We start from the raw sequence: 14,786 nt of genomic DNA, 5'->3' as shown, positions 1-14,786 counted from the left end.
GTAGTCCACACAAATTTGGATCTTTCCGTCTTTCTTGGGTACCGGCACTATGTTGGCCAACCATGTTGGGTACGAAGTTACTTCCACTACTCCGGACTAAATCTGTTTTTTCGCTTCATCCTTGATGCGAATACTAAGATCTGGCTTGAACTGCCTGGTTTGCTGTTTGACCGGGGCGAAGCCCTCATTGATGGTAATCTATGGGCCACTATGTCGATTCTTAATCCAGGCATATCGGCGTATGACCAGGCGAAAATATCCAGGTATTCCCTTAGAAGGCTTATTAACTCTTCCTTTTGGGGTGCTTTCAAGTGAGCACTTATCATGGTTTCTTTGACTATTTCATCATCTCCTAGATTAATTATTTATGTTTCATCTAGATTGGAGTTTTGTTCTTTCTCAAACTGTTCTACTTCTTCTACGAAACCCTCAGGCAATATTGTTTCCTCTTCGTATTCCACTTTGTCTTGGTCACTTGACTCATTCGTTTTGCGACATGTCATGACATTTAAGGTTGTTATCATTTTTATTACTGAAAAATAAGGAAAAGCAGGGTTAGCATAAAACATATGCGTAAGTAAATAAAAGAGTTATTTTTCTCATAAGTTGAGGCATCATTAATTTCAACAGAAAGGAAGTACAGACTGTGGTCCTGACTCGGATCAACATCGAGTCATTTCCATTTTTGAAAACATCACGAGATAATTTAAAAGTGCAAATGGTGACTACTAGGGCCTCGACTGATTCCCGTCGATTTTAAAGTATAAATTCATCATTTCTCTACCGAAGAGCCAAGAGTGGGGTTGAGGTCCAATCGGATAGTTGCTTGCCTAGATCAGCATCGCCGATAGTGGGTGCTTTAGTGCATTCTTCCAATAGCACCGAGCAATCTTCTTCTTGGAATAGCATCCCTAACCCTTCTTATGAGTCTCTATCACTAGGCATGGTGTCATGCCCCATTTTAGGACCGCGCGGGCACCTACCTTTCCTACCTCGGTAGACGAACCCTCTATCGAATAGCACATCAATTAAACAAAGACGAATCATTAGAACTAATAGATAATTAGAAATAACAGTGGAACCTCATAATATGATTAATAAACTCAAGTATTTATGAGATTACAACAAATATAATGATTAAAGACTCGATCCAACTTCCCACGACCTGGTTTAGACTAGTACAAGAGCGAAATGATTTTAGATTACCACTACATTCTAAGACTCAACCTCTGTCCCGGAATGAAGTGGGAGGAGGCCTTCCAGATAGGCACCGCACATTTCTACTTCATATCACAATCAATCACCTGAAACAATCTACACCCCAAAAAGGGTGTAGCAAGTGCAATATCAGTACAATCCACGCGTACTGAGTAAGTATTATAGGCCGACAATGGTTAGTAACACATATTAGTAAAAGAATTCACAAACAATCATGATAATCACTAAATCAAGTCATACGTCTATCTACCGCATATCATAACATCAATACCCTTAAAACACAACTGCTCTATAATAACTACAGGTCAAATATCACAAGTGCAGTTCCCCAATACATAAATCATTAGATCGTTAATTTTAGTCTAGGAGTCAACTCATCATTATAACACTTTTTATCCTACATCACTTAGAAACCAATCAAGTAACTGATTTTACGGAGGGTTCTACGGGATATTTCAACAAGTACAAATCAACAAGTATAAATCAAATGTAATCGAATCCAAGTACACGTCATCGCCTAAATAAAGCATCTAATCCCAAACATGCCAAGTCTTAATACATCAAGCCCGAATCTAACATCACAATTACAACACCAAGCATCTCAATCACACCCATGGTGCAATGCAATACAATAATGTATGGATGCAATGCAATGCCATGCAAATGCTGTGTACACATGTACTCCGGATAAAAATATCGAGGTATCGGTAGCATAACCCAGTGTGACTCACGAAGTCTAAGTGTCACCCATCCCTAATATTTGCCCAACAGACAGACGGGACCTCGAATCTTTGCCCACAGGGGATTCTCACCGGCACCACTATGGGGGACCCGTAGAGTCCATGCATTATAAACGATTCCGGAACTAACATCGAATATCAGCCATGCAATCAATGATTCCGGAACTAACATTGGATATTGGCCATCTCACGTCACTCAAGTAAAAGAGTTTTATCAAGTATCAACTTCGCTCAATCAACGATTTCAGGATGAACATCAGATATCGGTTATCTCACATCACTCAAGTAAAAGAGTTTTCTCTATTATCATCAGGATATCAACAATGTATCATGAATGGATGAGAATGCGTGAAATGCATGTGTCAACATCAACAGTCTGATCAATATCACAAGTACTGACAATGGGGTACGCCAACAATATATCCAAATCACAAATACCAACAGTGGGTATGTCAACAGTATATAAGAATCACAAATACCAACAGTGGGTATGCCAACAAAGATATATGAATCACAAATACCAACAGTGGGTATGCCAACAATATAAACGAATCACAAGTACCAACAATGGGTACGCCAATAGTATAATCGAATCACAAGTACCAGCAGTGGGTACACCAACAGTATCATAATCAAGATGATAAAACAGAATCCAACATTAATTAACAACTCATGGCATCAAGCCAACACAACAGAACAATCAAATCCCAACATAACGGGGTGGCGAGCCCCAAACACACAACAGGTTAATCAAGTCAATACACATTATTACCACTTCCCCTAACTTTGTCTAATAGCTTAGAACGAGTAATTTCACCTACTACTCACAATCATTTGTCACAACTTAATCTAGAACTTAGTCACAATCGTTAGTACATTTTATCCCCCCATTTATCAACTAGATTCACTATTAATAGCATAACACAATTAATCACATATTACAAAAATTCTCATCGTAAGACACATAAAATAGGTATCACCCACTACTCCCAAGTCATATAAAATCCACCGATACTTACGAAAACCAAATCAAGCATCCTGAAGAATCTACAAGCTACAAGCCCGAAATACAACTCACACAACAATACCATCCTAGGATTCCATCCGAAATCTCCAATTCCTACACATGCATTCTCCGTTCCTTCTAATACATGAATATGGGAAACTAACTGTTGTCTACCAAAAGGGAATCCGTAACCTACCTGGTAGCCGAACAGGTGCCACGAACCTATATTTTGTTTCGTCTTTTGAAGCATCTCCAAACAATATAATCAAACTCTATCACATATGAATTCTATGTAAAAAACCATGAAGAATTATACCCATAATGACTATATTCTATTCGGGTCAAAACCACTCTTTAATTTAGGAAAACGGAACTCAAGGGCAAAACGAGAATTTTATGACCAAAATACCATATTCAATACCAAAATTTCAAAACCCATTATTATAATCATAGGAATACTCAATTAATTTTCAAAATCATCATTAATGTGAAAACCCCAAATTTGGGTCTAAGAACCCTAACTTTAATCCCACAATTTTACCACTAATAATGAAGAAATCATGTTTCAATAGATCAAAGCCTAATTTCCATGCAAAGCTATCCACAATTTAGCCTCCAATTTCAAGATTGAATTAAAACCCAATTTTAAAGAACCCTTGCTTTACTAAATGGTTTCATGGATTAAAATAGGAAAATAGCGAAGGAATCATGTAAATAAGACTAGTCAGAGGTTAGAATCTTACCCCAACAATGTTCCATACACTTAGGACTTGTTTCCTCTCAAGGCCGAAGTCTAGAGCTCCCAATATGAGAATGGGAAATTATAACTCAAACTAGGGTATTTAATGAATCTGCCCATCGATGACCGCAATAGCCGTCGAGACACCGCAATAGCGGTAAAAATGCCATAATAGCGGCACCACAAAAGTGGTAAAAGCACCGCAGTAGCGGTCACACCAGAACTAGAATTTTTCCCAACTTCCACAATTTCATCCCAAAATTCGACATTCACCCGATGCCCAAAACATACAAACCAAATATGCAGATATACATAAAAACATGCTACGAACACACTCGTGGCCTCAAAATTTCCATCGGAGGCTTCGTTGACCAAGTCAACCCCCGATGGCCTAATTATCAACTTTCCAACCCAAGTCCTAAAGCGCAATCAGGTGCATTAGGGACCGAACCAAGCCCACCAATCAATCATCCGAACCTCTCAAAATGGATAAATTTTTGAAAAAGATCCGTTTACCCAAAACTCAACCACCGGTCAAACAGTTATCGCTTAAAGCCACACTTTCTAAAAAATGCTTCAAAACTCTAAACAAAGCCTAGGAAACCATGACTACTATCTTCTCGAGTCAAAATAGTTCTAATGAGACTCGGGAACGAGTTAACGAGGGCAAAAATAGAAGAATCACGATAACGACAAAACGTGTCGTTACAAATGGGCATCCAGACTGGGAAGGACTAGTATATGCTCAAAATTGGCTAGTGTAGCTTTACAGGACCCTTCTTCTTTATGTTGGATTAGAAGATCTCGTCATCATTGGGAGAGTACCCCCAACCAAAATGAAAATTGTCTTCAGTAATTGGGACTGGCTCTATGATGCCATGGAGGTCTCTTCCTAGGCCTCGCCCGTGTTCAAACCCTTTCTGGAGCATGGTTAAGGCAATCGTGTTATAGACCGTAGGCATGGGCACTTGTGTGAAATTTTCTTTATGGGCAGCCTCCACTAGCTCTACCATGTGGTAATCTATTCCTTTTGAGTCTCTTTGAGGACTGGCACGGAGTTATTTGGGTAGTTGTGGATGCTACCCTCCGCATGAATCACAACCTCGTCGCCTTCTCATACGAACTTCACAGCTTGGTGGAGAGGAGATGTCATGGTTCCAGTCATGTGAATTCATGGTCTTCCCAATAATAAGTTGTAATTAGCTGCAATTTCCATGACTTAGAACTCGGTGGTGGACTAAGCGGGTCCCATTTGGACACAGAGACCCACTTCTCCAATAGGATCACATTGGGATCCATCAAGTGCCCTTATATTTGTATTGCTTTGGCGGATCTTTCTAATGTCATAACCCAATTGACTAAGAGTGGATTCAGGGTAGATGTTGAGGCCAGCCCCATTATCAATCAATACTCGGGTTAACCTTGTTTCGGAACATGATAGTGACATATAGCGCCTTGTTGTGTGTTGTGCCTTCCTTAGGCAGTTCTTCCTTAGTGAAGGAGATTTGATGTTCACCCATGACATGTGCCACCATTTTGGCCAAATTCTCGCTGCTCATTCCTGCGAGGATATAAGCTTTGTCTAGTACATTCATTAAAGCTAGACGGTGTTGAGGTGAACTCAACAATAATGTCAGCACAGATATTTAGGCTGGTGTCTTCTTTAGATGCTCCACAATAGAGTATTCCTTTGGCTGCATTCTGCGCCAGAAGTCTTCGGCCTCACATTTAGTAATGGGCATTCTTTGATTTCCCTCTTTCCTTGGCGCTCCTTGGGCCAATTCTTCGGGAGTGTAACACCTCCCAGACCGAGTCATTCCATGGGTGATTGCCACTTGGACAATATATTCTTTTCTTTGCGCTATCACCATCTCTTGGGATATTGGTGCTATAATTAGTGCAGGGATCGGTACTTTGAACCATGGGTGCTCTTGGATTGTGAGCAATGCCACCGTTTTCTCAAGTGTATTGATCGGGTCTCGAACCATAGGTTTGCATACGGCCCAGTCTTCTTCCCTCTCAATCATATGGATAGTATTGTTACCATGAATGGGTAGGGGGTTAGTGTTCATGTAACACTCTGTAAATCCAGATTAGGTATGAATGTGTTAAATGAGCATTAATGCGACATTTTAAGTATGTGTGAAAGATAGTCGTTTTGAAGTCAAACCAAATAGTGAAGTTCGTAAGAGTTCTTAAACTCGTTTAAGTTTCGGTAGGTCTGACTTATAGGCCAATTACGTGAAACTCCGTTGAGAATTTGAGAAAACTTAAAACATGAAAGTTGTAGACCTTTGAAATACTTTTCCAACGATATAAAGTGGAGCTCAAATGAAGTTGTGAGTAAAACGTTATGACCGTTTTACTAAAAGGTCACAGAGCAGTCTGCTGGACAGATTGCGTCGTAGATCGCATTATGCGGTCACTTTTCACCTTATGCGACGCATTGCTTGGTCGTATTTTAACCCAAAATTGTCAGATGTTCTATCTTGATGTGTGTTCGCACCTGCCTATCTGCGATGCATAACCAGCCACCGAACGGCCCCGCATGTATAAAAACCCGAGGACGTGATTTTCTCTTAACTCTTTCATCCCACTTCGTTTTGGATGACTTTTTGAGAGGAAATAACCCTAAAGCTTCCCCAAAGCATCTAAGGTAAGTTATTCATAAATTTCCATCATTTCTACATCAATCTAAGATCAAAATTGTTACTTCTTGACACTTGTTCATCTTCCCAAACCCTAGATTCTTTGAAAATTAAGGAAAGCAGAAGAGAGGGGCCGTGTGGGATTATATCAAAAGGTAAGACTTCTGATTTTTATGAGATTATTATTGAAGTTTGAACTAGTATAGAGTAAACTAAGAGGTTAGAATCCACTAGTGATTCTCATAAGATTCAAGAACAAGATTCAAGGCTTAGAAAAGCTCTAGTTCTCAAAATTTCAAGAAAACTTAAAGAAAAGATTAAAGTTCTAATATTTCTCATCTAAATCAATCGTAGAGTTATTTTTGAACCTCAGAAAACCCATTTGGTAGCATTATAGCAGGAATTGAAGTATGTCTCTTTTCGAGCATACGTTTTCAAACATTTAAGGCAGTTCTTTGGCAAGGTTTGTGTGCGTGAGGGACAAGCCTGCATTAAAACTTTGTGTGTATTATATTATATATATGTATATATGATTTTCCCTTATCAAAGAATTATTGAAATTGAAATATAAAGCTTTGATCTTTGAACATGAATTACCCCATAAGGGATGCTTAAACTTGATTTCGGAAAGCTTGGATATTTCATGTGTTTTGCTCTATGAACAGATTGTGTTGGAATTTGAAACTCATTTAATGACTTAAATTTGGTTTCTAAACCCATTAATGATTTGAAGTACCCCTAATAATGGGATGATGAATATAGTCCACAATGAGTGACTCGACTTCTATGCTATGATTCTGATTCGGCTATTATTCCATGATTTCTATTATTTGTGTTTGGCCTGGCTACTCGGGAGAAAGGGTGGTCAGTATGTAACCAAGTGGGGTTAGCCTAGCCATTCAGGAGGAAGAGTAGCCATCGAGGGTTCATAACCCCGGTATGGTCTTTTCCTAGCTATTCAGGAGGAAGGGTGGCCATTGGGTTTGACAACCCGATGTGGTGCTTCTATGCAGTTTAGGGAATCTTAAATGATCATCCCTTCGTCATATTGATTGTGTCACGACCCAACAGCCGTGAATGGCACCCACACTAATTTCCCTAGTGGGTGAACCATCCCTTTACCCAATTATTTAACCATTTAAATAATTATAAATACTTAAACAGAATCAGCTCATAACTACGTTTAATTATGCCATAATAAGTATAAAAATGCGGAAGTCCTAACTATTATAACCCGAAAATCCGAAAGTTATCATACAAGGACTCTAACATAAAGCTATCTAAAGAATAAATAACTATATGTAATAATAAAAAATGTCTGAAGGAAAGTAGACATCCAAATAGGAAAGATCTTCAGGCGGCATGGCACAAAGAGAAGCTCACCCTCAAATTTGATCAGGAACTGACCTCAAGCTAAATATGAGGTCTGGATTAAGTCTCTGGTGCACAATCTGCACTAAAAAAGGGTGGAACAAGGTAGTATCAGTTCAAACACTATGTATTAGTAGATATCATAGGCCGACTAAGATTAGTATCATGCATACATTCATAAAATCAACAGAATAGGCAGACAGGTACAACATCATAAAATCAAGAGTCAATCATCACCCAATTATCAATATCAATACCAAGTCACCAGAATATAATAAAGTCTAATGCAATGCAATCAATACAGTCCCTCAAACTGTGTACACACTTGCTAAATGGTAATGTTTGCCCCAAATAGCCATGACCTATAGGGGACCCATGGTGTTCATGTACAACTCGTTCTGGAATTGACCTTGGACCACGAGCTCACAACAAGGCCACATCGTCACTCCCTGTCAAATGTGCCTTATATAGATGTATATTTTCCATCACAAGATATAACCAACAGTGTCTCAAAATTCGCAACACAATGTAAACTCATGTACACTTGGTAATGCCAGAATCAATGAAATAGAAATCATAATATCACAAGTCATAACAAGACTCACAAATAAATCTGCTCAACGATAGCCTAAATATACAGCTATCTTTATCAATCAATGAAGGGTATATATGAACACCTTCCTTTCAATATTTTCAAGAACACAACTCTAGTTGAAAACTTAAAGTGTAATGGAAATCAGCCTACGTAATCAAAGTCACATCAATCTAAGTAATGTCTAACAAAACTCCATGTCTGAAGACCTAGACAAGCTTTCTGCCGTCAATTCTATGACATATACAATCAACTAATCAAAGTCTAACTCAAGTAAACTGTAACCTACCTCAAAGTAGAACTAGAACAATGCAATCACTCCGCAAGAGCTCTCCCCTTCCGCAAAGCCTCGGAATGTTCAAAGTCTAACAATATAACCACTACCCTTTTCAATTAGATAGACTAACACTTAGTGTGAAATCATCATAATCATACTCTCAAAAACCTTACTATATTAATTTGTGGGTCTTCTAATCAATTTAACCCCTTTCAACAGTTTTTGGCTAAAGTTCCCATTTTTAGTGGAACCCTAGGTCTCGATGTACAATAATCCACCATTAAAAATGAATTTCTCATTGTAGGAAGTGATAGTCTGTACTCCTAGATGATTAAACAATAATAAATCAATAACCCATTCATTATTCTAGTGTTTTACTTTTTTTAGGGTTCTAACCTTTTCTACCACCATTAAATGACCTTATATTATTCATAGAACTTAAGGATGACAATGGATTGAACGAACAAGGGGTTGGGACTTACCTTCAAGGAGTAGTTTCACCCTACCCTTAGAAAATCACCTCACTTTCTTGGGAACTGTTTTGGTGTTATGTGGGGAATGGGTTCAAAATTCTATAGTATAAACATCAATTCTGCCTCCCGTCAATTCTACTATAACAGTCTCGCTATTGTGGGAATCCTCCCGCTATGGAGGACCTCATTGATTCCCCATTTCCCGTGATGGCGGACCCCGCACTATTGTGTCGGACCCGCTACAACGGTCCTACGACTACTGCAGTGGTCCTATTCCACCAGTGAGTTTGGTATTCTCACCAAATTTTCACCCAAAATCTCAACATCAATCCGAGCCCATATAGACACAAACCAAAAATGCACATGAATGTAAAAACATGCTACAGACTCGCTCGTGGTCTCAAAATTCCCAACGGAGATCAAATTTACTAAGTCACCTCCCAACGGAAATGATGAAAAGTTTGTCAAACAGACTCACAAATGAATTCAAGTTTTAGTTTCAAGAATTCTAACTCGTTGAGCTCACATTCACCTCATTCCTAGTCTTGGAAAGGTCCGAGTAGGATAAAATGGTCAAAGCCTCCCATAACGACTTAGCGGGTCATTACATTAGATACTAATTAAACAACCGTTCCTCCCCAAACGGACAAAAGGGAAGGAAACAAGGGGAAAGGTACCTGACTCAGTGAAAAGCTAGGGATACTTATTACACATATCTTCTTCAGTCTCCCAAGTGGCTTCCTCAACAGGATGATTCTTCCACTGAACCTTCACTGACTCAATGTCACACCCCGACTAGGGGCATGACGGTAACCGACCTCTAGGTCGGATGCCATCTGGCATTACCTTAATCCTGACAAACTATACCTTTGTCCCTTGTGATACAATTTACATGGGCTAAAGAAAACACCTGCTCACCGAAAAGGCCCAATTTGGCTACCATGCACAGGACACAACATAAACACACACACACACACACACACACACACACACACACACACACACACATATATATAGGCATGCCGATGAGGCCGCTATACATATTCACATCAGCAAGTCATAGGCCAGCAAGGCCGTCCAAAAGCATACTTCGACTATCCAAGACTGACCAGATCAATAGACAGCGCATAAACATGCTACAATGTCTATGAGCCTCTAGGTGTATACGTACAAAATATAAGCGTTGGGACAGGGCCCCGACCTACCCATAACATTAGGACAAGTATCATAGTAGCATAGATATACCAAAATATAGCAAGCCGGAGTAGTGGTGCTCGCTGACCCTAGCTGAAGCTGTAGCCTTACTGTGGTGGTTCTCCTGTAACTCTGTCAGGACCTGCAGCATGAAATGTAGCATCCTGTAAAATGGGACGTCAGCACGGAAGAGAGTACTGAGTTTGTAAGGTAGGAAATAACAGTATAAACATGATATAAACATAGGAAGTAATGGTAACATGAATCAATGGGAAACATACAATGTGCAATGCATGAGCTTTGAAAATCATATGCAGTATACATGTATAAAATAATATCATTATAATGTACCCAGCCTTTGCAGGACTCAAAGGTGAAATGTACCCGGCCCTTTTGGGACTCGATGTGATAAAGTACCTGGCCCTTACAGGACTCGGTGTGAAATATGCGGCCTGCGTTAGACTCATCTTAGCTTGGATGTTCATTTCTTGTCATTATATTCCCAAATTAGTTCGGAGTTATGAAAATTCGGGCAAAGATTTCCTCTGTTTATACTCCGATCCCAGAATTGTAACAACAACAACCCAACATCTATAATCATTACTAAAGTCAACTTTCATACTAACTTGCCAAAATAACCATTGAAATCCATCAACAATAATCTCCATAGATTTACTTCACATTTCCACCAATTTGAATTATTACGAGTTAGATCTAGCGTGATTTACCACAGATCTTTCTAAATTACGAGTAGATAGGAAGGATTCTACCTTAGTTCAGCCTTGCATGCGTGACATGGCACTCGGGTTGGTGTTTCCGCCCCTCTCAACGATGATACCACCACAGAAATTGAGAACTACAAGGTCATCCGTCCCTTCCATATCCAAATTTGATGTTGGAACTACTAAATTATCCTAAGGTTGGTATAAGGACTTAGATGGATGTTGTGGAGGGTTCTAATAAGTTGTGGAGATGAGAAATGGGTGAAAATTATGAAAATGGCGAGTTTGGGGCTTATATATAGGTGTTGGGTCGGGTTACTTAATGGGCCTTTAAGTGGGCCTTTTTTTCCTTTGGATTTGTGAGCAGGTTTGCGGGCTTCTCACAGTCTGTTTTAAAATGCCCATAACTTCCTACTTCAGTGTCGTATTGACGAACGGTTTGTTGCGTTGGAAACTAGACTAGATGAACTTCAATTTGAATAGTTTACTCACTCCATAACTCCCCATATGCTAGAAGATATACCTCACTCAAGTTGGATCAGAATTCTCATCCGACATTCTACCAAGTTCTTCCCAAAGTTTCGACAACTTACTTCCTTCAACCCGCTTGACCCCGGAACCTCTAGATTCTCTCTTAATACTTACTTAAAGTCTTTCTTAGCCTCATAAGTGTTCCATGGACCCTCCGAGTTCACATTAGTTTACTAACAGCAATAACGATATGAAATTCCTTCCAAGGTATAACACCCGTTCGTCATGACTTATATCCCGCGTAAGCTACGACATTATCCTTCCACAAGCTCCTTCCTCGAAAATACATCACAAGTAGGGAACGTTCTTAGCTTCTGGGATGGTGAGGTGTAACATGCAATCTCCTTAGATCTAAACTTACGAATCTTTCTATCTAGAATAGAAATAGGCTCTTCCTCATAAGACACGTTCTCATTTAACAAGACTGAATCCCAACGAATGATATACGAACCCTCACTATGATATTTCTTCAACATAGAGACATGAAACACCAGATGAATGCCAGACAAACCTGGAGGCAAGGCTAACTCATAAGCTACCTCTCCCACACGGTCAAGAATCTCGAATGGGTCGATGAACCTAGGACTAAGCTTGCCCTTCTTCCCAAACCTCATCACACCTTTCATGAGTAAGACCTTTAGCAAAACTTGCTCCCCTACCATAAACTCAAGTTCTCGAACCTTTCAGTCCGCATACTCCTTCTATCTACTTTGAGCTGCCAAGAGATTTTCCTGAATCACCTTAACTTTATCTAAGGACTCTCTCAAAAGATCAGTACCTCAAGGCCTTACCTTGAATGCATCAAACCACCTAATAGGTGATCTATATCTCCTCTCATAAAGAGCCTCAAACAGAGCCATATCAATGCTCGAGTGATAACTATTATTATATGCAAACTCTACCAACGGTAAGAACTGGTCCCGAAGAACTGGTCCCGATGACCACCGAAATCAATCACACAAGCTCGGAGCACATCCTTTAGAGCCTGAATCGTCCGCTCAGACTGACCATCGATTTGAGGATGAAAAGACATACTAAGATCTAATCGTGTACCCAATTTGGACTGCAAAGTCCTCCAAATATGAGATGTAAACTGAGGACCCCTATCAGAAATGATGGAAATCTGAACCCCATGCAATTGAACTACCTCACGAATGTAGATTTTGGCTAACTTCTCTGCATTATAAGTAAATTGAACCGAAAAAAAGTGTGCAGACTTAGTAAACCTATCAACAATGACCCAAATCAAATCAAACTTGCCCAAGGTCTTCAGAAGACCAACGACAAAATCCATGGCTATCCTCTCCCACTTCCACTCAGGAATGGGTATCTTCTGAAGTGTACCCCCGGGTCTCTGGTGCTCGTACTTAATCTGATGACAATTCAAACACTGAGAAACAAAGTTAGCTATATCGCACTGCATCTTAGCCCACCACTAATGATGCCTCAGATCACGATACATCTTGGTAGCACCAGGATGAATAAAATATCTAGAACTAAGGGACTCCCCTAAAATCGTCTGAATCAAGCCATCAACACGAGGAATGCAAACACGTCTCTTAATCCTCAAAACTCCCTCGCTATAAATCACAGCCTCCTTGGCCTGCCCATTCAAAACCTTATCACGAATCTTGCACAAACTCACATCCTGCTATTGTTTCTTCTTAATCTGATCCTCGCCTCAACATAATCTAACATCCTACCAGAATCGAACAAATCTATCCTCACAAAACTCGTTAACCAGAGTCTAAACCTCCATGGTCAATGGACGCTCCGAAGTGATCAAGCGAGCCAAACTACCTACTGCTTAAGGCATCCGCTACTACGTTTGCCTTGACAGGATGATACAAAATGGCAATGTCATAATCCTTAAGCAGCTCCATCCATCTTCGTTGCCTAGAATTAATATCTCACTGGGTAAACACATGTTGAAGACTATGAGGATCTGGGAATACCTCACAATGGACACCATAAAGATAGTGCCTCCAAATCTTCAACGCGAACACCACTGCTGCCAACTCCAGGTCATGAGAAGGATAGTTCTTCTCGTGAATCTTTAGCTGCCTAGAAGAAAAGCAATGACTCTCTTATCCTACATCAACACAACACCCAAACTAGAACGTGAAGCATCACAATAAACCACAAAATCCTTGCCCTACATGGGCAATGTAAGATTTGGTGTTGTAGTCAATAAAGTCTTGAGCTTTTCAAAGCTCTCTTCACACTCGTTGGACCACTAAAAAGGTACTTCTTTCTGGGTCAACCGGGTCAAATGCGAAGCAATAGAAGCAAATCCCTTCACGAACCGATGGTAGTAACTAGCCAGACCCACGAAGCTGTGGATTTCTGTCACTAAAGTGGGCCTAGCCCAATCTCTAACTGCCTCAATCTTTTTTGGATCAACCATAATTCCCTCTTTTGAAACCACTTGGCCTGAGAAAGACATAGACTTAAGCCAAAACTCACACTTAGAGAACTTGGTATACAACCTCCTATCTCTCAGCAACCCAAGAACATCGCTCAAATTCTTCTCATGATCCTCCTTGCTCTTTGAATAAATCAAGATGTCATTAATAAATACAATCACAAAGGAATCTAAGTATGACTTAAATATGCAATTCATCAAATCCATAAAAGCAGCAGGTGCATTTGTAACCCAAAAGACATGACAAGGAACTCATAGTGCCCACATCGAGTCCGAAAAGTTGTCTTAGGAATATCTTCGGCCTGAATCTTCAACTGATGATAATCCAATCTCAAATCAATCTTAGAGAACACAGAAGCTCCCTGAAGCCGGTCAAACAAATCATCAACACGAGGAATAGGGTACTTATTCTGAATGGTGACTTTATTCAATTGGCGGTAATCAATGCACATCCATATAGTCCCATCCTTGCTTTTCACAAAAAGAACAGGAGCGCCCCATGGAGAGACACTCGGACCAATAAAACCCTTACTAAAAAGGTCCTGAAACTGTTCTTTTAATTCTCTTAACTCTGCTGGCGCAATCCGATATGGTAGAATATAAATAGGATGAGTCCCTAGCTCTACATCAATGCAAAAATCAATATCACGGTTTGGGGGCATACCTGGTAAGTCCGCAGGAAACACCTCTGCAAACTCACATACTGTGGGAACTGACTCAATTGATGGAACCTCAGCATTAGTGTTGACACCTAATTTTTGACCTCCCATAATATATTTTAATCACTCAGAGTCCCCGAGTAATAAATAAATGAGTTGAGCATTGCTAAAGCCTTAAATGTTTTTTTTTA

At 39.9% G+C, this 14,786-nt stretch overlaps 1 pseudogene; it reads right to left on the bottom strand.

Moving 5' to 3' along the window:
* Window positions 1-365: 365 nt before the first annotated feature.
* LOC132057890 (uncharacterized) overlaps window positions 366-14,786 on the bottom strand; it is a 17,328-nt pseudogene continuing 2,907 nt past the window's right edge.

The sequence above is a fragment of the Lycium ferocissimum genome, chromosome 5 (assembly GCF_029784015.1).
Source record: "Lycium ferocissimum isolate CSIRO_LF1 chromosome 5, AGI_CSIRO_Lferr_CH_V1, whole genome shotgun sequence".
Classification (NCBI taxonomy): Eukaryota; Viridiplantae; Streptophyta; class Magnoliopsida; order Solanales; family Solanaceae; genus Lycium; species Lycium ferocissimum.
Note: the sequence above shows the minus strand (reverse complement) of the source record. Positions and strands in the feature narration are given on the sequence as shown.